Source organism: Ursus americanus, chromosome 1 (assembly GCF_024610735.1).
Source record: "Ursus americanus isolate L20-20 chromosome 1, mUrsAme1.1.p, whole genome shotgun sequence".
Taxonomy (NCBI): Eukaryota; Metazoa; Chordata; class Mammalia; order Carnivora; family Ursidae; genus Ursus; species Ursus americanus.
The window spans coordinates 3,784,417-3,805,965 of NC_142127.1; the positions used below are offsets into that span (position 1 = coordinate 3,784,417).

At 48.6% G+C, this 21,549-nt stretch overlaps 1 protein-coding gene, 1 long non-coding RNA gene and 1 pseudogene across 3 annotated transcripts in view; 2 read left to right on the forward strand and 1 right to left on the reverse strand.

Annotated features, from left to right (window-relative positions):
* Positions 1-21,549, reverse strand: part of GYPC (glycophorin C (Gerbich blood group)) — a 43,347-nt gene that overhangs the window by 9,511 nt on the left and 12,287 nt on the right. The window lies entirely within an intron of this gene.
* Positions 15,134-16,152, forward strand: LOC123786609 (uncharacterized). Of its 2 annotated transcripts, XR_006778009.2 has the most exons (3): positions 15,141-15,349; positions 15,452-15,672; positions 15,893-16,152. It is a non-coding gene; the product is annotated as an uncharacterized LOC123786609 (long non-coding RNA). The 2 variants fall into 2 exon arrangements; XR_015721174.1 differs by lacking the exon at positions 15,893-16,152 and having other exon boundaries at positions 15,134-15,349; positions 15,452-15,675.
* LOC123786605 (large ribosomal subunit protein eL43 pseudogene) lies at positions 16,552-17,748 on the forward strand (annotated as a pseudogene).

Genomic DNA, 21,549 nt, shown 5'->3' on the forward strand with positions numbered 1-21,549 from the left:
TATAAGGCTTCAGTAAGTGGAAGTTGTGGGGGGGTGATACTCTCTTAGCAATGAAAATAAGAAGTCACACTCCCAGCTGCCCTGGCCACAACTCTGAGCTTAGTGTCCTTTCTTTCAGGAGACAGCTGATGTAGTTTCAGACCTGGCATAGCGGCTACTGTGAGAATTTGTCACCTGTGCTGGCTCCCTTGCCTGCCCCCATGACTGGAGCTGGATGAGAGGACAGAGGACCCTGTGCCAGCGTCTGGTAGGTGCACTTGGCCTCTGATCAATGTGCGATTAGGGGACTGTAGTCTCCTTTACCTTGTTCGTTGGAAACTTTGAAAGTCTCAACTTCCCGCTGGATGTCCATTTGCATACTAAGTGCCTACAGTGAGACCTCTGGAAGGACAAACAATCTCTGCTGATTTATTTCAGTATCCCTGGGCTCTCATGTTGCAGCAGGGAAGTGGTTTTCCAAAGATAGGTGTCTGGGGCACCAAAGTGGCAAAGGGAATGGATGCTTGGGGATATTTTGAGAAGCCAAGAAGGACAGTGTATCCCAATCACTGTTTTCTTGGCTTCCTAGCTCTGAGCTCCAGCAGAAGTGACTGGAGCACAGAAGGCACTGGATACACTTATTCCAGCCCCAGCTCCAACCAGACGGGGGGAGAGTGAGGGCACAGAAAGCCTCCACCTGCCAACCTCCACCTGCCAGGCTTGCGGCTGGGTGCCTGCTTACTTGTATACCTGTGGGGTTGCACATTGGCTGTGTCAGCCAGGCTTGGGAGTGAACAGGTGAAGGAGTGAGTTCCAGAGCAAGGGGCAGTCCCACAGCACAAATGAGCTCCTGCCTGGACCACACCTGGACCCTCCTGGGGAGCGCTGTGGCCTTTCTAACCTCAGCTTCCTCACATCTGAAATGTGATGGCACGGCTGTGTAGGCTCCTTGGGAGTTAGTGTGTGGTGAGCGTCTGGTGCAGGGGCCAGCACAGGTTGGCTGCTGGATTGTCACCATTGTCACCATTAATGTCAAAATAGCCTCAAAGTGAGATTTTCAAAAATGGCCACTAATTTAATTCTCTTGTATGCTGTTTGGGAGATGTGTCACCCTGAGAATCAAAAATTTCATTTCTAGTCTGATCCTTGTGAAATAATCTGAAAAGGAAACAAAAATTCATGCTCAGGAAAGTATACTGCAATTTGGTTTAAAATGGAATATAAAAGAGAGAGAACAATCTAAATATTCTACATTAGGGAATTGGTTATGTAAATTCCGATACGCTTATATGATAGAATATTATGCAGTTATTGAAGTGATGCATGGAAATCCTTAGTGACAGGAGGAAATGCTTACAGTATGATTTAAGGGGGAAAAAAGGGACCCTGAAAATACAAATTACATTAAATATTTAAAAAAAACTATGAAAATGGAATCAAAGGAAATAGCATGTTGGGTTAGTGGCTTTTGGGTGGTGGGTGGGGATTAGGGGTGGTATCATTTTCTCCTAACATACAGTTTTCTACACTTTCCAAATCATCTATGAGAAACATGTTATTTTTAAGGTCAAAAAATGGGAGTGGATCTTCAGAACTGGCTATCGTCACAGAATCTTCAAAGCCACAAAGTTCCCTCCTAACTCCCCCACCTGCCTGCCCCGCCCCACACCCCATGGGGTGTCTGCATCCCCTCTGCAGTGTTCCCACAAAAGCCACCATGGGCTGTCACTGGACAGTGGGACTATGGCTGCGCTTTCTCAATGATCTGAGTCTTGTGTTCACATACCCTTTGCCTGACCTGGTAGACATTTTCCCTTCCAATAAAGAGGTGCACACTGGGGAAAACTGCAAGTGCATTCAATGCCCCCAGATCATCTTGCCTTTTCCCTGGACTGCAGATGTGGATGGAGGCGTTCCAGATGTGGCTTGAGTCCAAAAGTCCTCACAGACACCCTTGTTTCTGCAGGTGGAAGCAAAGGCAAGCCCTGGCCCTCTCAGGGAATGAGTCAGAGCCTGGATGTGAGAAATCCTGCAGCTGCTGGACCACAGGTTTTGCTTGTGTCTGAAGGAGTGAGTCCAGAGCAAGGGGCAGACCAGCATGTCTGAGCTCCTGCCTGGACCACACCCAGACCCCCTGGGGAACTCTGTGGCCTTTCTAACCTCAGCTTTCCCACATGTGAAGTGTGATGGCACAGCTGGATAGGTTCTGCATAGCTTCTTCATAGAAGCTGTAGAGTTTCTCTTGAGTCGTTGTGGGTGTTTTACTCAGCTGGCCTCTCAAGGATCCCTGGACTTGAGCGTCTTCCTAAAGACACTGGAAGGGTCCCTCTCACTCCCTAGACTGGTTGAGAGCCCTCTGGGCAGGATTCCTTGAAGGGAGGCCTCAGTTGTCCCTCTAATTTCAGTCTCAGGGGAAGGGATCTTATAATGGAAATGCAGACTCAGTTTCCCCTCTTGGCCTCCTCTTTCCTCCATCTCTTCCTTTTTTCCTTATCCGTGTGGTCACCTTCAGTTATTTCATGTGCATCTGTATCTCTTGCTCCTTTTTTTGCAAGTACAGTGAATTTTCCAACAATGATTTTACCCCCATGCTCTGAAGTCTGTATCTATTCTTGTATTTATAGAGAAGTAGTGGGGTTTAGGGTTGGAGGCAATGACTTCTGGTTTGCCTTGCAGAGAGGAACACTTAGCGTGTGGGTGTCAGAGAGCGCCATTGGGGAAGATCCTTGTAGTCCCTGAAAGCCAACCATTGTAACCTCAGGAGAGTTGGGATTGCACCTCAAGGTCACAGAGTGTCTCATCTTTCAAAATGTCTGTGGGGAGGGTGTTGGAAGAGTTAATATCATCTATTGTGGACATTGTAGTGAGCATGTACTTATCTGTTGCTGGATTCCCAGCAGCTTTGGGTTGGAAATGACCTTGAGTGCTCATCCTGGTCACTGTTGTCTGGTTCTTCCATTGCTCTGCAGCCTCCCTGACCACAACGCCTACACTGTGTCCACAGCTTCCAGGGTTATCAACCCAGCCCTGGATTCCTCCTCTTTCCACATGAGCTGGGTGGCACCCTGGCCCCAGGGCACAGCCCTCCATCTGGCCCTTGTCTTGTCACCTGATCTGTCCAGGAGAGCTCCGTGAGCTGGCGTGGGGCTGCCACCACTACTTTACCTTGTTTTGCAGGGGGAAATGAGGTACATATGGACTTTGGCATGCTTTGTTAGCAAGTTTTCACATTCTCTCACCCAGCTAAGCACATGGATATTCAAAGCAACTACTTAATCACCCTGTAATTTTCATTCTGGTCTCCTACAGGTAATGCCTGCTGTGGGGAGGCCCTGAGTTGAGCAAGCATGGGAGGAGAGTGCTGTGGCATAAGAGAGGCAGGCAGGGGAAAGGATGGGGCCCTGCAATGGGAACGCAGCTTTTGTCCTCCCTCTGCGCTGTCCGAACATGCTCTGTGTAGCTGCTCTTGGCCGGGGAGTGCACCGCGGGCCAGTTCTAAACTTTCCAGTCCCTTCTGGGGTAGTCCAGTCCACAACAAAAGCTTTGGTCTCATACCCATTTTAAAGCTCCCAAGTGAAATAAGCTCGTCCTAGAGGACAGATGCTGCATGATCCCACTTATATGAGAAATCTAAATGAGTCAAATTCATGGAATCCAAGCATGGAATGACAGTTGCTAGGGGCTGGGGGTAAGTGGGGACTTGCTGATCAATAAGCATAGTTTCAGAAAAGAAGGTAGAAGCCCTAGAGCTGTGTCAAATGGCATGGTGCCCACAGTCAACGGTATGGTGCCCTGGAACGTTTGTTAAGAGGGTAGATCTCATGGTAAGTGTTCATACCACAACGAGACAAAATGTTTTCTAAACAGCCCCCACTTGTGCTCAGCCTGCCCAGAAGGGGAAAGGGGGCCTGGCCTGCTCTCCTAATCCCTCTCTCCCCTCCAGTTCTGAGTTTGGCCCCTCCAGAGCTACAGTGGGAAGGAGATGCGAGGCCAGAGAGAACCATCTTTCTACCTAATGGGTGACACTGGTTGTTTGGTCTTGGTGGGGGAGCCCTGGACGGGGAAGGCTCTTTCTGAGGGCAAAGTGATAGCCTCTGGGAAGAACTGAGGCAGGCATGTCCACCCGCACTGCCTCTGACCCCAGTGGGCCTTGAACTGACTGACTGCTCAGCGGGCCCCTGTCCAGACTGGATGGAGCTCTTGTGAGTGGGCTGCTTTGAAGGTGGTTCGCACCCGGCTCCTCTGGGCCTGTCCCTGCAGAGCAGGGAAGGTTTAGGATATGCTGCTGGGGTCCAAGCTATGCAGTGGACGCAGAGCCAGCTCCCCTGTGGCACCAGCCCGGCGTGCCCTGGGGCTCTCTCTGTCCTCCGATTGCCGCAGCTCTCTTTTCCTACTTGAAAACCTCCTTTCCTGATGCGGATAATGATGCCATTGCCACCATTTTGGGGGCTCGTTTTATGATCACATGTATTGTTTCCATTTCTCACAAGAATCATTGAAGTGGATGTTATAATGCCTATCACTTTACAGTCAAGGAAACTGAGGCTCAGAGAGGTTGGGTAACTTGCCCGAGTTCATACAATGGATAAGCTGTGGGATTGGAATCCAGGTCTGTCTAATTCCAAAGCTCATTCCAGAATCATTCATCCAACAAAAGTCTCTGAACAGCTACTATGTTCCTGTTTTAGAACCTGAGGCTCTCACAGTGCACAGCACAAAGCTCTGTCCTCGGGGTCTTCCATTCTAGAGGAGAGAGCAGCCAATAGCTCATGAAAAATGTGGATCCACGCTATATGGCCAGGTGGTGATAGATGCTATGAGACAGAAAAGAAAGGAGAAGAGAGGGAGAGTGATCAGGGAGGCCTCTCAGAGGAAGTGTTCTGGGCTGTGCTAGAGACTGAATGTTTGTGTCTTCCCAAAACTCATATGTTGAAAGCCCTCACTGGGATGGTATTAGGAGGTGGGGCCTTTGGGAGGTGAAGCCATCATGAATGGGGTTAGTGCCTTTGTAAAAAGACCCTGAGAGCTCCCTTACCCCTTCTGCCATGTAAGGACCCAGAGAGAACATGGTCACCTATGAACGGGGAAGCAGGCTCTCACCAGATGCAGGATCTGTCAGTGCCTTGATCTTGGGCTTCCAGCCTTCACAACCATAAGTAAACATCTGCTGTTGAAAGTCTTCCAGGCCATAGCACAGTACTCTGTGGTAGCAGCCCGAGCCAATTCATACATGATGAAGCAGGGAGAGAATGAGCCTTGTTCATTCTAAATTGAAAGAGGAGTGCTCTAGCTAGACATTGGCTAGTGTGAAGGCTGGGGTAGGCAGGCTTGCTGAGCTTTGGAATGAGCCAGAGACCGTGGGGCTAGAAGGTGCGGTACTTGACCGTAGAAAGTATGGCCTCCATCTGAGAGGGAGGGGAGGCCAGGGAGGGTCTCCCACGGGAGCTGTTCAGCATGTTTCTATCTGAGCAGTGTCGCCATGGCTGCCGTGCTGAGGACAGACTTGGGGGTGAGGATGGGAGCCACTACAGCCATGGTCCAGGCAAGTGCTTAGGCCTGCACAGTGGTGGCCCTCGTGAGGAAGAACAGAGGTATTTTGGACATGTCTGGAATTGGGGTTGATAGGAATTGCTGTTGGATTAGATGTAGGGTGAGCAAATTAAAAAAAAAAAAAAGAAAGAAGAAAACAGAAAGAAGGAAGAGTTAAGGTTTTGCCCCAAGTGGGAAGGCTGGGGCTGCGTTCAGCAGGAGGGGTGGGTGGGGGATCAGTGTGGTTGGGGGTGGGGGGCCGCTATGCTCAGAGAGCCTTCAGGTCTGCAGCACAGGTGCAGAGTAGGCCACCACACACAGGGCCTGGGGTTCAGGGCAGAGGTAAGGGCTGGAGCCCCAGCTGGGGCCTCCACCATCTCAGTGGCATTGATAGCCAAGGGCAGGATGAAGAGGAGCAAGAGCTGAGCCAGGGGTCTTCCATAGGGCAGCCCGGGAGGGAGCAGGCAGAGGACCAGGAGGAAAGCAGGGAGCACTGCGTCCAGAAGATCTCAGCTTTCTCTTTGCTGCTGTCCAGGGCTAGCTGGGCTCCAGACCTCTGCACCTCTGAATAAGTTCTAGACCCATGTCTCACTACACTCTGCTGAGATCCTCCCCTCTCCCCTGCATCACTGAATGGGCTACCTCTAGCAGATCACCTCTGGCAGCATGACCATCCCTGAACTTAAGAAAAGAAAAACCTCCCCTGATACCCTGTCTCCATCTTGCTCCTGGCCCCTTTCTCTGCGCCCTTCACAGCAAAGCTCCACTAAAACATTTCTATACATGTTACTTGAAGTGTTTTTTCTTTTTTTTCCAGTGAGATAAACTGAAACGGAGACTTCTACAGAATGTGGGAGACTTGGAGAGAGGGGAGGCAGGGAAAGGTGGTGGTTTGCTGGACAGCACACTCTGGCTGTGGTCATGGTGCTGAGGTGGGGCTGGTCCGTGTGAGCGTGTATGAGTGTGAGAGTGTGCAAGCGTGTGTTTTTGTGTGAGTAAGTGGGGTGTGCTTGCAACCATGGCCACGTTTGGGTGCAGGCATGTAGCACAGAGAAGTTGGCCGTATCTGGACTGAGCCAACAGGAGAGAATGAGAAAGGACGAAGAGAGCATTCAACGCAAACCAGCTGGGTGATAGCAGTAGACAAATAGCTCAGAGGTCTTGTCCTCCTGGAGTTCACATTCTAGGGAAGAACTACAGATGATGCAGAGGAGAAGTAAATAAGTTCTGTAGTGTGCTAGATGGTGCTAAGAGAAAAAATGAAGCAGGAAAGAGGAGGGGGCTCCAGGTAAGGGCTGCAAGTTTAAACAGTGCAGCCGGGAGGGCAGCAGGAAGAAGGTGGCATGTGGCTAGGGCCTGAACCAGGCAATGGGGGGAGGATGAGAGTGTCTGGGAACAGTGCTGCACGCAGAGGGAGGAGCAAGTGCAAAGGCACCAAAGTGGGGCAGCTCTGCATATTTCAGGAACAGCCAGAAGGCCCGTGTGGCTGTAATGAGTTGTAAAAGGGCTGGAGTGTGAGCTGGGGTTAGACCGCGTAGGGCTTTGAGAGCCCTGTATGGGCATCAGCTCTTACCCTGAGGTAGACGGGAGCCATGGGAGGATTCTGAGCAGGGGAGTGACATGAACTGAGATGTTGACAGGATTACACTGTGCAGGGGAAGGGGACCAGGGCGGCGGGGGGTAGTGGTGGTGGTGTTGTGATAAAACCCAGGGTGGAGAGGATGGTGGCTTGGACTCTTGGGGAAGTGGTGAGAAGTGGTGGGCTTGAACATACTTTCTAGAGATTACTGGCAGGAGTTGAGGACATACAACAAAGGACTACAGCGATGGGCCGAAGAATCTGAGCTGCAGAAGGGAGGAGGTGAGAAATGAAGGGAGGAGGCCTGGCAGCAGAGGTGGGGGTGCCCCTGTTCTGAGCAATTGCCTGAGTGGAGATATGGACTGGACATGGGCACGAGCTAGGAGTGCCAGGGGCTCTGGAGAGCAGGGTGACTGAAATGGAGAATGGGGTCACTCGTAGTGTCCCCTGCCAGGGAGTGACCGTAGGAGTTGGTGGCTGATGCCAATTGCAGGAGTTGAGGTAAGTCCCCTGTGTGCATGCACAGCATTGAGAATGACTGTGGCCGTGTGGGAGAGAGGCAGCAGGGGCAATGGCCTCACCCCAGAGAACAGGATGTTTGCGTTTTAGAAGGAAGGGGCTCTTGGGGAGGAAGGAGTGACAGTGCCTCGGAAGTAGCCTCTGTCTCCACACTGAGCCCAGGGGCACAAGAGTGTGGGAGAGAAATGCAGTGTGCTTGGGGGGCCAGGCTGATCCTCCCCCACGGGACAAGATGCTGAAGGAAGGGGGCTTGGTGATGCAGTCTGGGGGCTTAGGGATAGAGATGCCAGGCTGTGCTGAGGGGCTGGTCAGCAGGGAAGCCCTGAGCCACACCGGAGAGTGCTGGGGCATCCCGTGTCCTTGGCGTCTGTGTATGGGAGGCCTGGGCACTCTTAGAGTTGTCTGTATGTGCCTCTCTCTTCCATCCAGCTGCTCTTCTCTTCCCGTCATTCAGTCCCCAGAGGGACCTTCTGATGATTCAAGGTATAAAGTCAGTGGCATCTAGGCTACAAGGGGCCTGAGAAGCTGAGTCATCTGTCCCTTTCCTCTGATCGATGTTGGGTACAGGCTGGTGTGTCTGGCCAGATGCCTGTTGGTTCTTCTGCTGAAGATCTAGTCCAAGTTCCACTGCCTGACATTTCAGAACTTCTGGATGCCTACAGCCCTTATTTCAGGTACAAATCCTCCCAATTTGCCTTTAATCCTTGTTTTTCATGTTCCGACCGCCTGGCTGCAAGGAAGCTCCAGGGAGGCCTGAGCGCTGTACCATGCCATCGCGACTCTGGGCCTTTGCAAACTCCTGCTCTGCCAACAAGCTTAGATCATGTCACCTCCTCTAGAAAGCCTTCCCTGACTTCTGCAAAGGGCCTGTGTGCTCCTTCCTCTATCCCTGCAGAAGGCAGTCAGCTTTCTCATAAATATTTAGGCTTTACATAGACCACATGTGGTCTCCGATGCATATTCTTCTTTGTTTTATTCATTGGTTTGTTTGTGTGTTTTTTTTTTTTTTACAGTATTTTAAAAATGTAAAAACCATGACTCTATCAAAACGGGCCAGAGGCTGGGTTTAGTCTGAAGGCTGCAGTTTGCTGAACAACTTGTTCAAATCACAGCTGTCTCCGCACCGACTTTTAACTACTAGAGGGCAAGGACTGTATTTTATATACCTCAACATCTGACACAATGCTGCGTGAACGAATAAGTGATGTTGCATAAAATATCCTCTGACATGTCCCAGCTGACTCTTTTATCATTTTTCTGCACACCTGCCTCTCACATGTTAAATAAATAATCTCCTTAAGAGTCTCCAAGTCAGCCATTAAACAGTCCTTCCACAGATGCACACTAAGCTTTCAATGATATTAATGGATGTCATTTATTAAGCTCCTGGTATGCAGCAGGCCAGTGTAGAGTCCTGGGGACACAGAAGTGAAGCCAAGAGACGTGTGTGTGTGTGTGTGTGCACGCTCACACAAATGACTCAAGTACAGGTCACTCGGTCTCTGCGCAGCCCAGGGTCACACTGACGTGCCCTCTACGGTCTCTGCTCTCCAGGTGGATCACGTGCACTAATCCTTACCACTTCTCTGGAGGACTTAATTCACTTAAAAAATCATATAATTGCATTTTCAGCATAATTAGGTACCTAATTACATGACTAAATGTCCTCGATCAGGCTGCATGTGTAAATAATGATGATTTAGTTAGCCATGCTTTGTTATTGGCTTTCCAGAAGGCTCATCAGTTGGTGAACAGGATGTGGAAAATGTTTTTCTCCTTCCTTCACCAGGTTTGATGGACAGGAGTGGCAGAGCCCTTTCCTGGTGGGAGAGGAGCAGGGTGGGGAGGAGAACAGGAGGTGGAGGGCACTCCTATTGCCTGGGGTTCTCGGTTCAAAGCCGCAGGTAGAGCCTGTCAGATGAGGGCATGAATGCCCACATTCTAAAGACAGACAAGACCACTTCCCCCCAAGATGTGTTAAGGGAGGCCAAAGTGGCCCTGAGACAGCTGGACCTCCAGATTACAGACCAGAAGGGTGAGATGTGGTGAAGATTTTGGAAGGAACGAAAGCCACAGAAGTAGGAGGCATGCATGGCTCCTCTTCTCTTCCCTGGAATATTTCTCCTCCTCCCAAGCCAGTGAGGGCACCCGCAATGAGGGATGCAGCTTTCTCTCCACCCTGGGCGGAGGTGTGCTAGGACTCACGGTTCTTACACATGCAATGGATCATGAGAGAACCTACTATGGAGGGCAGTTGTGAGGATGACATGAGATGATGCATGTAGATGGCGCAGTATGATTTTATATGCAATACCTGTTAGCTAGTACTGTGAATGATATTTCTGTGGTTTGTTTTTTAAGCTGGACTAGTGTTTGAAAGGGAGGGTACATTTTGACCTATATATTGTGATGTATTGCTTGGGGCAGTGAAGAGAAGGGCAAATGCACATCAACACACTGCTCTACAGAAATCATCTTAAAGTGATTGAAGAGGGCATTGTGATGCACAGTACAGGGAGTGTGGATTGTGGTGCCAGAGAAGTTTGGGTATAGGTCCTGGCTCCTGAGTCCCACCTGCATGTGACCCTCTCTAATGCTCAGCCAATTCACCAACACAGAAGGATGCATCTACATGGTTCCAAGAGAGGCACTGCTCAACACATGCAAGCTCTTCTTATCATTCCCAGTTATCTGAGCATAGTTCCTGCACATGCGTGTGTACACACATATGGCCCCTGGATGCGGGGTCCTTATGGGGGAAGAAGAGGGCAACAGTGCTTGTGACTTGAGGGTAGGAGTGCTTGTTTATCTCCTGGTATAGTTGGGCTTCCAGATGCTTCCCACTCTGCTGTTAGCCCTCCTTTGTCCTCTGGGTATCAGGGCAGAAAAGCAGCTTCAAGAAGTTACCAATTCACCTCATTTTGCATCTAGCACCAGAACCAGGAAGCTGGCTGCCCTCAGTCAAGCCCCTGTGCTGTCTTTGTGCTTGGGGAGGAAAAGCTATTTCTCTTCACTTCACCCGCCCCACCACCCCTCCACCCCATCCTCCCACTGTATTTCTGGCTGATGAAGATACGTCTCAATCCATCACTCTGGCACACTCCTGTTCTGTCTTCCCAACCCCCCGTTCAGGTCTTATGATTTATATTTCCCCAACATTAATCTTTTAAAAGCAAAGAAGCTATAAACACATACATAACTCTTCCTCCTGTCAGTTGAAATCCCATGACACAAATCAACTGCCATCTAAATTAAATGCTTCTTTCACAGAAAATGATAAATGCCCTGGAGACCAATCAAGAAAGCCAACAAACTTACACTTTGTTTCACTTTGGAATTTTGCAGGTAGTGTGGTTAAAGTCCAATAATTGATTATATCTCAGGACCAACACGAGTAGTGAATCGGATGTTTTAATACAGCTGATATGGACAGGAGACTTTGTGCATGTTTCCTCATCAGGGATTTTAACATACTAATGCAGGGTTGGAATCTAACATAATCTTAGGGGAAAAGGGTAAGTACAGACACAATTTACTATTCTGTCAGACTGATATACTACTTTCTTAAGCAAACCAAGTAACAGAGTGAAAGCACAGTTACCAAAAGAGGCACCAGCCTGTTATAGAGTTGGATCTGTTTGACTAGTTAGGATTAAGGCTCCCAGATACATCAGGTCATCTAAGAGCAGATTTCAAATAATTTTATCCTTTTTATCAGGGATGGTTTCATATTTTTAAAAATGCAGTTTTTAATTCTACACCTTTCAAATATCTATTTTGGGTGGAATATAGAAGCTATGTTTTTAGGAGAAGGAAGGAGAGATATGAATGGCTAATCCAGTACATATCTTGGGTTTCTTTTCCTCTTTTCCTTTTCCATGTCATATTACTTCTTCTACCATCACTACCACATTCAATATCATTAATGAACTTCATTATTCATCTCATTATGGGAAGAAGAAAATCTTTTTTTTTTTTTTTTGAGAGAGAGAGAGAGAGAGAGGGCAGAGAGCATGAGTGGTGGTGGAGGGGCAGAGCGAGAGGGAGAGAGAGACAATGATGGAGCCTGACTCTGGGCTCGATCTCAGGACCCTGAGATCATGACCTGAGCTGAAATCAAGAGGTGGATGCTTAACTGTCTGAGCCACTCAGGTGCCCCAGGAAGCAGAGAATCTTAAAGGTCAGGTTAAAGAAACTACATCTTCTATTGTAGGCCATTAGCAAGTGAGAGATTATGGAAAAGGAGATTCTCTGGAAATTCTGAAATAATACAGGGATGGAGAGGAGAGCCTTTTCTCTTCCAAGTTTAGAAGAGCACTTGGAAGCCACCAAGAAAGGATCAGCATGACACAATGAAAAGACTAACATGACTGAGAGTAGTGGACATGAGCAGAGAGGTATGGGTGTGAGGTGGGAGGTCCAGGAAGTCACACTTGACAAGGCTGGGAGACTTGAGGGTTAGAGAGTTTGAGGTTCTGACAGGAGTGTGATTAGAAGTTAAGTGAAGGAGATGGTGTGATAGAAGAGATAGGAGGGTTATGAACAATGATTTATTATTTTGTATTAAAATAAATACAGTTAATGAATAACTTCCATAATTATACAATAATTATATTGTAATTATGTAAATTATTACAAAATAAATATATCACTTGAAGTATTAAATATTAGGATGTGTTTCAGATTTTCAAATTTATGTAAAAAATAGGTTTTTAATGATTGTGGGAGGCATCCATGTAAGGATGGGATGACTGAGTAAGAAGGGGATCTTGAAAACGCTTGAAATAAGGATGCTTTTTAAGACTAGAAGTGCTCCATTTACCCAGAGGGCTTTGCACCCAGGCACCTGGCCTGGGAGTTGAGGCAGTGAGTATGTGGGTTCCTCCCTCAAAGCAGGAGACTCTTGTTTGTGGTTCTCAACTCTGGCTGAACATCAGAATCACATGGGACCCTTTAAAAAACACCCATGCCCAGGTCCTATCCTCCTAGAGTTGCCAGATAAAATGCAGAGCACCAGTTAAATTTGAATTTTAGATAAACAACAACAAATTTCTTAGTATAAGTATGTCCCAAATATTACAAGACAGCTCCATAGACTGCTTGGTTCTTTTGTCAGCTTACCAGATAGACTGGGAGTTTTCTAGGGGGATACACCCGGGGGAGAGCCCTGGGATCTCTTGGGCCCCAGCCCAGAGCCAGAGGCACAAGCTAGCCTGAATTCTAACATTATTATCTCACATGTTCACATCCCTCCTGCTTGTCCCACAAGAGGCCACTGTATGTCACATAGATTCTAATTTTATTTCACACCTCTAGGCTTTGGCTTATGCTGTTCCCTATGCCTGAAATGTCCACTCCACCTGGCCTACCTGGTGAACGAATGTCTACACATCAAGAAGGATGTCTGTCCTGACCTCCCAGTGGAAGTGACCTCTTGTTACTATGGAAAGTCTCACCAAGTATGTCAAAACAACTCTGGGGGTGCAGGAAGGGCCATGGCACCTTAGTCTTTGTACCCTGGTATTTTGCAAGGTGGTCATCAAAAGGTTACTGACAGAAAGGTCTTCGCAGCAGACCAGATTGAAATGCAGCAGGAAAAATCATCCAGAAGAGAGCTTATGAAAGCAGGAGTTTGCAGTGATTGCTAAAACAACTGCTGAGCACCTGCTAGGTGCTAGGTGGTAAAACCATCTTTTGCATTTATCTCTCTACACCACAGAACTTTTACATACACTAATCCTTTGGCTAATCATTAGAGAATGACTACCAGTGATGGTTTGGTTAGTTTCAGGGAAGAGATTGGAGAGAGACTGTTTCCCCCAACCCTGGCTATCCTTGTGCCCTTACCCTTGATCTGTCCTTTCTCTAGCTCTTCAGGCTTTGTCACCCTTGGTGTCTGAGAGTTGCTCATTTCTTGGTATTCTGGCGATAATCGCAGGCCTTGAGCTCGGTCTCCAGGTCAGGGCACACTATCGGCACAGTCCCAATTTGGGCATTTGTCAGGAGCCGCAGCTTTCCCATCAGGTCTGCTTTGATGGAGCCATCCTGGCAGGTCATCTGAAGGCTCAGGCCTCACTCCTCAGCACTCATCCTCCCGGCCCACTCTGAGTGGCACCCCCTCCATGGAAGCTTCTAGTCACTAGGCCAGCTCTCTGGGAGGCCCTGCCTGACCCACCTGCCTAGAGGCTGCCGCATCTGCCTTGTCTTGGAGGGCCCTTCAGACTCTGTTTGCATCCACGTGCATCAGAGCCTGGGGCAAGGGGCAGCTGGAAGTCAGTGGGGCCCATGCCTCTGCTTTTTAGAGTCTGTTCCATGCCGGGGATTCACTTGCATCATCTTCCACTCATGATGCTTCTCTCATTCAAAACCCACTCTCATGGGACAGACATAAATCATGAGTTCCTCTCATTAGCTGAAATCCCCCAAAGAACCTTGCCAACAGGCATTGCCCTCCCTGCTTTATATAATACGAAGAGACTGAGTCTCAGAGACATCATCCGTTGCCAGGATTCAAACCCAGACCTGAGCCCAAGGGTCTACTGCTGCTCACCTCTGCCAACCCTTGGCCCTGCTCCCAGTGTAGTGCTGAGCCTGGTAATGGGACCCTGGTGGCCGGTGGCAGCGATATGCCCTCCATCTGTGGAGCTTGTGTGCTCCTGGCAGGGCACTGGACACAGCGGTTCTCTGAGGTGGGGATGACCAGCCCATCTTACAGAGGGAAGAAGTCCAGAGAGACAACTTTCTCAAAATCAGTCTGCTCCCCTAAAGATGGGAAAGTTTAACAGCTTAAAGGAAAAGTAGTTAACTTTAGAAGATAAAATTGGTTGTCATCCAAAAGAGGGGTGTGTGTTGTTTATGTGTGTGTGTGTGTGTGTGTGTGTGTGTGTGTGTATGTGTGGTGGCAAGGGGAAGGGATAAGTCTTTGCTCTAATTCAAACTGGAGCTCCCAGGAGGGAGGAAGGCAGCCTGAGCTTCTGGGGCCAGCAAACCTGACTTCAAACCTGACCACACCATAGGAAATGAAATTTCTTAACACCTTCCCTCTCCTAGCCTCCATGTCTGATTGAAAAATGGGAACAGTTGCATGCCTCCCGGAGGACTCTGAGTGGGCTTGACCCATAGATGTAGTCCTGATATGTCCATGGGAGGTGCCAGCTCCCACTGCCATGTCCAAGTCCCCCAAAACTCTCTAGATCCCCTTCTCCATCAACCCTTCTTGCCAAAACTTTACCCCCAATTGCTCCCCATAGGTCCTGCTGACTATGGCCAGAAGTCTGTTTGGTGCTTAGGAATGGAAAGAAGCTTCCTGGGTGTCACTGCTCCTGTTTCTGAGGGGTTGGGCCCTGGGAACTGGTATGAGAAAGCATCTGGTGAGCGGCTGGGCCCAGACCCACTTTATCAGCCCCAGGCCCACCAGGTGGGGCACTGGATGGATCTCCCTGCAGCTGCCTGATAAGAGGCTCAGCTCTGCTTTCTTACTGCCTAGAGCCTTATCAGAGGCCAGCCTGGGTGAAGGTTCCATTGCCCTCAGTGTGAATAAAGGGGAGGGAAAAAGGCCCCCAGAAGAAATATAATGTCCTTGCACTCAGACACAAGCCGGCTACTTGCCTGTGAGTCTGAGACCTGCTGGTATGGATGGAGAGGGGCTCAGGACAAGGCACCACAGGCTTCCTTAGGCAAGAGTGAGTGGACACCCTCATGCACACTGGGTCTGAAGCTTACAGAGACCTGAGCTCAGTGAGGGTGCGTGCTGCCTTTCACATCTCCTGACTGGGGTGGCTGTGTGTGTGCATGTGTGTTGGGGGGAACAGGCAGTGATTAAGCCTGAAGCATTTGTCTCCTTAGAACTACAGCACATAAAGTGCATGATGTCACAGAGAGGAGCACACTGCCTGCCTGCCCGTGAGTCTGCAGAGTTCCAGAGATTATGGGATCAAGTTACATCTGAATCCTAGTGCTGGCTGGACCATGTGCTATCGCTGTGCCCTGGAGACAGACTTTACATTTTTCCAGGAACACTCAGGATACTGAGTTGTATGAGGACCCCAGGATCCTCTTCTAAGCAGGTGTGTAACAGCACTGTCCTTCCCGGTGGGCACATGAACAGCCTGCCCTGGCACCCTGGCACAGAGAGAGTTCGATAAATGCTAATGCCCTCTCCACCCCTCCACCCTCCGCTGTACCAGGCTGGGAGAGGACAAAGTGAGATAGGAAATGTGAATGGCTTTGCTCTGTGCCAGTGATTCCAAGCATAAACAGTTGCTCAGGGGGCCTGATTTCCAACAGGGTGCTCGGGTGGAGATGAGAAGTCAGTCACTTCCATAGAAGCTGGATTCTCGTGCTGGGATCATATTATGTGAGGAGAGGAGGCACTCCTGTGTCTGTTTACTTGGCTTTGGTCACTTAACTGAACTGCTGTCTGGACTGCTTATCAGACTAAACAGAAACATGTGCAAATATAAAGCAGGTGCAAATAACCTCTTAACATCTTTTGCATTCTTATGAACCTGACTGCTAGTACGACTTGCCGGGGTGGGGGAGTTGTATTAATGCCTATCTTGCACATGGGTGGTGGGGGTCGTGGGGGTGGTGGGGTGAGAGTCTGAGGTGGTGGAATCCTGGGCTCTAACCTGAGGTTTCTGAGCTGGTCTCTTCAGTTCTCTGATTTCCCGGAGAAGGAGCCTGAATTTCTGGGCTGTGCTTTCATTCTGCTGGGGAAGACTGGGTGAGGCTGAACATGGCGTAGGGACTTCCTTCACCAGTGAGGTGGCAGCTTGGACCCCAGGAGCAGCAGGCTGGACCACTCTTGTCCATATGCTTTCATGGTTCTCTCTTTACCCCCTTCTAGGCCAGACCTTCCTCCTCAGGGGAGAAGGTTGTTGCTCTGTGCTCTCTGCTGGGCTGGTACCCCCAGGGTTTCCACGGACCCAGAGCTGCAGGTGAGGCTCTGATCCACATCCTTTTGCTCCAAGCTGCTCCATCAGGGACCTGAGTGCCCTGTGAATTGCAGGTGCATGGGGCCCGGGGCTCTGCACTCACACTCAGTCCCTGCAGAAAACCTTCAGACCCAGAAGATGCAACTAGCAATTTCAGAGAGTCTTCTGGAAGCTGGCCTCTGTGTGTGCACACACCTGTGCGCTCAACTAAGGCATCTCTCAGGACAGCTGAGGACAAATGGGGTCTTGGTAGAGTCCCCCCTAGCTTCCATTCCCCTGCATTTCAGGCACTCCTTAGGAGTTCCCTACATTCCCCCCCCCCCCCCCACCGTAGGTCATTCTCACCACATGCCATGGCTCATCCAGGGCCTCGCTCTTAGTCTTTTGCTGGAGCATTAGCTCCAGCTAATTAGCATTATCTGAGATGCTCAAGGGCTCCTCTCTCAGGGTCAGGAGCATTCTACCAGGTTTCGAGGCCCCAAAACTTGGGAGGATGGTGGAATTCCAGCTGCTACAAGTGTTAGGAGATAGTCCCATTGTCTCTTTGCCACATCTCCTGTCTGTCTTCATCTCCTTCTTACCACTTCCCAACCTCCTCTCCCAGTCACACTGCCTCTTGGTTGTTCCTTGATCAGGCCAGGCCTCCTTCTACCTCAAGGCTTTTGCACTTACTATGCTCTCTTCCTATTATGTCCTCTCTCAGATATTCCTGCTTGACTTCCTGGCTTCCCTTAGGTCTTTCTCAAACATCATCTCTCCCAATGAAGACTTCTCTGGCCATGCTCTTTAAAATGGTACCTCCCTTGCCTCTCTGGGCTCAGACCTAGTTTGTGGTGAGATGGCTAAATGCACCAAGAAGGTCAGAATCATGGGTAAATATGGGACCCATTATGGTGCTTCCCTCAGGAAAATGATGAAAAAGATTGAAATAAGCCAGCACACCAAGTACACTTGTTCCTTCTGTTGCAAAACCAAGATGAAAAAATGAGCTGTGGGGATCTGGCATCATGGCTCTGCATGAAAACTGTAGCCAGTGGTTCCTGGACCTACAACACCACTTCTGCCGTCACAGTAAAGTCTGCCATCCGAAGACTGAAGGAGTTGAAAGACCAGTAGAAGTTCCACCATTTGAAACATTGCTAGCCTATAATAAATGAGTTAATTTATGTAAAAAACAAAACAAAACAAAATTAAATAAAATGGTACCTCCCTCATCCCTGGCCTTCCTTGTCTCCCTTCTTGACTTGATTGTTTTCTCTAGCACTTGGCACTATCTGATGTACTGAACATTATCCCCATGTGTCTAGTGTCTATCTGTCCAAGCCCCATAGAATATAAGCTCCCGTTTGTGATTATTGCTAGCTTGTTCACTGTCATATCCCCAGAACCTCACATAGTTGGTCCTCAATACATGGGCATGGAATGTAATTCCTGGCTTACCAGCTACCTGGTGTAGGTGACACAGGTAAAGAACATGGGTTTAGACTCAGGGACACTAAGGTTGAACTTTGATCCACCATTTGGTAACTGGTCAAATGCGGACACACTTCTGAGTATCTAGCTCCAAATCTGAAAAGAGAAGTGATAACCTCCCAAGGGGGTAAGAGGTTTCAGTAAGGTCTGGGGCAATGCACCTCACCCAACACCTGCCATGTGGAGAGTTATCCTTCTTCCCTGCCTGGGCTGTGGGTGAGAAGCACCGTTTTCTGAACTTGGGACATGAGCTGGCTGGCCCTGTAGCTATAGATCTCAGGGGGAGCCTATCTCATATGTTGCCTTTCCTCCCACTCCTGTCAAGGTGAGTGAGGATTTTCTGCAAGGCAGCAGCAGAGCCCCCAGTGCCTGTACTGACAGAGGGGTGATTGGAGGACAAGAGACAGTGAAGACTACAAGAGGGGCCCTCTCCTTGGTGGCTTGGGCCCTGGCAGATCGAGTGATGGGAACCAAGGCACTTTGTGTGTCCCCAGCCTGGCCCATGTGGGCCTCCCCAGCTGATGTTTGGTCCTTGACCTTGACTGCAAGTCTTTCTTCCATGGCTTCTTATCCATCACTGGGGTGGTGGTAACCCCCAGAGAGAGGGAATGGGGCCCAGGTTGGCTCTAGTCCTGAAAGTTGAGCCATTAGAGATTCTCTTGTTGGTTTAAGTCAGGAGTTGACAAACCTTTTTGATAAAGGGCCACATGGTAAATAGTGTAGGCTTTGAGGGCCATATGGTCGCTGTTACAAAAAAGCAGTCATAGACAAATGAATGGGTATAGCTGTGTTCCAATAAAACTTTATTTATAAAAACAGGTGGCAGGCTGGATTTGAGCTGTGGGCTTAAGGTTTGTAGACCCCTGGTTTAAGTCTCTGTATCACTGAGTCTCTCCCTTCCTGCTCAGGCTAATATTTACTGAATATTTGCCCCATGCTAAGCCTGGACTTTACCTATATTTTCTCATTTAAGATGCCCACAGGGAGGAAGACATTGAGTGGCGAAGCTGCACCTTGAACCCAGGTCTGTCACACTGGAGGCCTGAACTTTCACCTGTGCAATGCACAGCTGTCCGAATGCAGGCAGTGGATGAGTACACAAGCATCAGGGACACAGAGGCCAAAGGGGGTGAGATCATTATCCTGAGGTTGTTCTCACAGCTTAGTGGTGGAGCCAACAGTAGCTGGCAAGGTGGCAAGGAGGGGTGATGTCCTGCCTCTGAGTTAAACCTTCCACAGGGTCAAAGCCATCTGTGCCGCTGAGGGCAATGGCCCGGGCCTCTCTGACTTGGCTCTGTGTACCTTCTCTGGCCAATAGCACGGATTGTCCAGGCCCTGTCACAAAGGGACTTTCCAGGGAATCCCGAGCCCTGGGGGTGTTGGGTCCCAGAACAGGATAAATGGCCACTGCTGGCTACATTGTAAGGGCTTGGTGCAGGGAGGCCAGAAGAGGTCTGGGAAATGTCCTGCTGCAGTCCAAGCGTCCGTGAGAGGGGGGTTGTTGGCTCAGAAGGAGATATCATGAACTGAGACAGAGGAGAATGCTACCCTGTGCTCATTCCCCCTTGGGGAGGGCCCTTTCACGGGAGCTCAAAGGAGAACCATGGGGGACCCTGGAGGCAGGAGGCAGGGCAGTGAGAGGTCAGCCTTTTATCTGCGCAGACAGTCAGACTTCTGTTCCCACAGCCCCTGGACAAGGAGGGCAAGATAAGGCCAGGAACTCAGATAATTGTGCCTCCAAGGCGGTGCAATTTCAGAGTTGGCTTATCCCAAAAGCACCACCCTGGAAACGGAGGGAAGAAAGAACAGTGAAAATAGGCAGGCGGAGACCAAAGCCTCAGGAAATAAATGGCCCCGAAGTGCTCTTGAATGGGAAACACAGCCTCAGGGTGTCTGAACTTTGAAGGAAGACTGTGGATTCTGTCCCCCTTTGACTGTCCTCCAAGATGGATTTTGACTTTTTCCAGCATTGTTTGTTTTCTCAGTGAGTGACAAATATCATTTCACTCAAATAAGTCCTTTAAAAATAGCATGTTCCAAAAGGTCTTTTTGGAATTTCCATAATTGTTAAATAGGAAATGTCCTAGGGGTAATTACCAGAGCCTGATACAAGGAAATGTAGTTAAAAAGCCCATTCGAACCAACTTTCTTTCCCTCCTCCTGTGAAAGAAAACTTTGTTCTCCTTGGAAACTCCCTATACTCTGCACATATGAATGGTGGTCGTGTGCAGGGGTTAAAAGATGGCCCAGAGGTTGGATGTCCCCGGGCTCAAATCACAACCCCGCCACTCACAGCAATGTCCTGTGTCCTGAAGATGGGGTGCCACCCCAGCACCCCCCTCACAGTGAGGGACAGTGGCTTCTGGTGAGTATGACCAGTAAACATTTGTGCAGCTCTTCAGACAGGCCAGCTCACCCTGCATAGCATGGGTACCCCGTATATTTACATGATATTTTTCCTTTTTTACGTCTTGCAATTTGTCTTTACTGAAGTCATTCCCCAAAGTTAGAACATTCTCAACAATCAACATTGATCATTGACAACTTGTTTCTTCAAGCATTAAATCTTGATACAAGATAAAATTATATCTAGCTAAGTAGAAACTCACCATAATTTAATATTACCTACCAATATTAGCTAGTATTAGGTCATAATTTATATTTGGGGAGCTATATTACTTTAAGTTATTCTTTAGATATCTAGATATCTACTTAGCTATTTCAGTGAATAATCATAAGACAAAGGCAATTTGATCTGCAGCCTGAATTCGTGTGATAAGAAATGTCTCCCTAGGAGGATTGGTTGTTTTTTTTTCCTGTTATGATATGTGTCTTGCTGCTCCAAGAAGCCCAACAATGTTTTGAGGGCAGGGATCTTGTCTTATACTTTATTTGTCTTCTTTTTTTTAATTTTATTTATTTATTTATTTATTTATTTATTTATTTATAATAATTTTTTATTATATTATGTTTGTCACCATACAGTACATCCCTAGTTTTTGATGTAAAGTTCCATGATTCATTACTTGTGTATAACACCCAGTGCACCATGCAATACATGCCCTCCTTAATACCCATATTTGTCTTTTCCTTAATCCCTAGGAAAGATTAGAAGGATGAATGTTTCCACTGATGAACCAGGAATGTATATGGTGGTTAGTAAAAATTTGTGCATAAATTGCTTTCATAATCGATTCTTCTGTCTAGTTTCCTTTCCAGCTTCTCAGATTTTCTTCATGGAGTCTGAGAACTGGGGTTCTGAAGTTTGATAAAAACTGTGCTTATGGAATTAGTTGGTAGAGTGATTGACAGCTTGGCATACATTACAGTCTGGCTATAGGCAAACATTTAACCACAGTGAGAACAAACTCCCAAGTATCATCACCGACAACCAACAATGACTAGATGTCAATGAACCACTCTGGCTTAAGCACCAGGCACCAAGCAGGAAGGAGTTCATAGACTGGGTTCACAAAGCCCTTGGTGTCCAGCGATAATTTGAACATGAACTATCACAAGGGGCCCCTGAAGTGT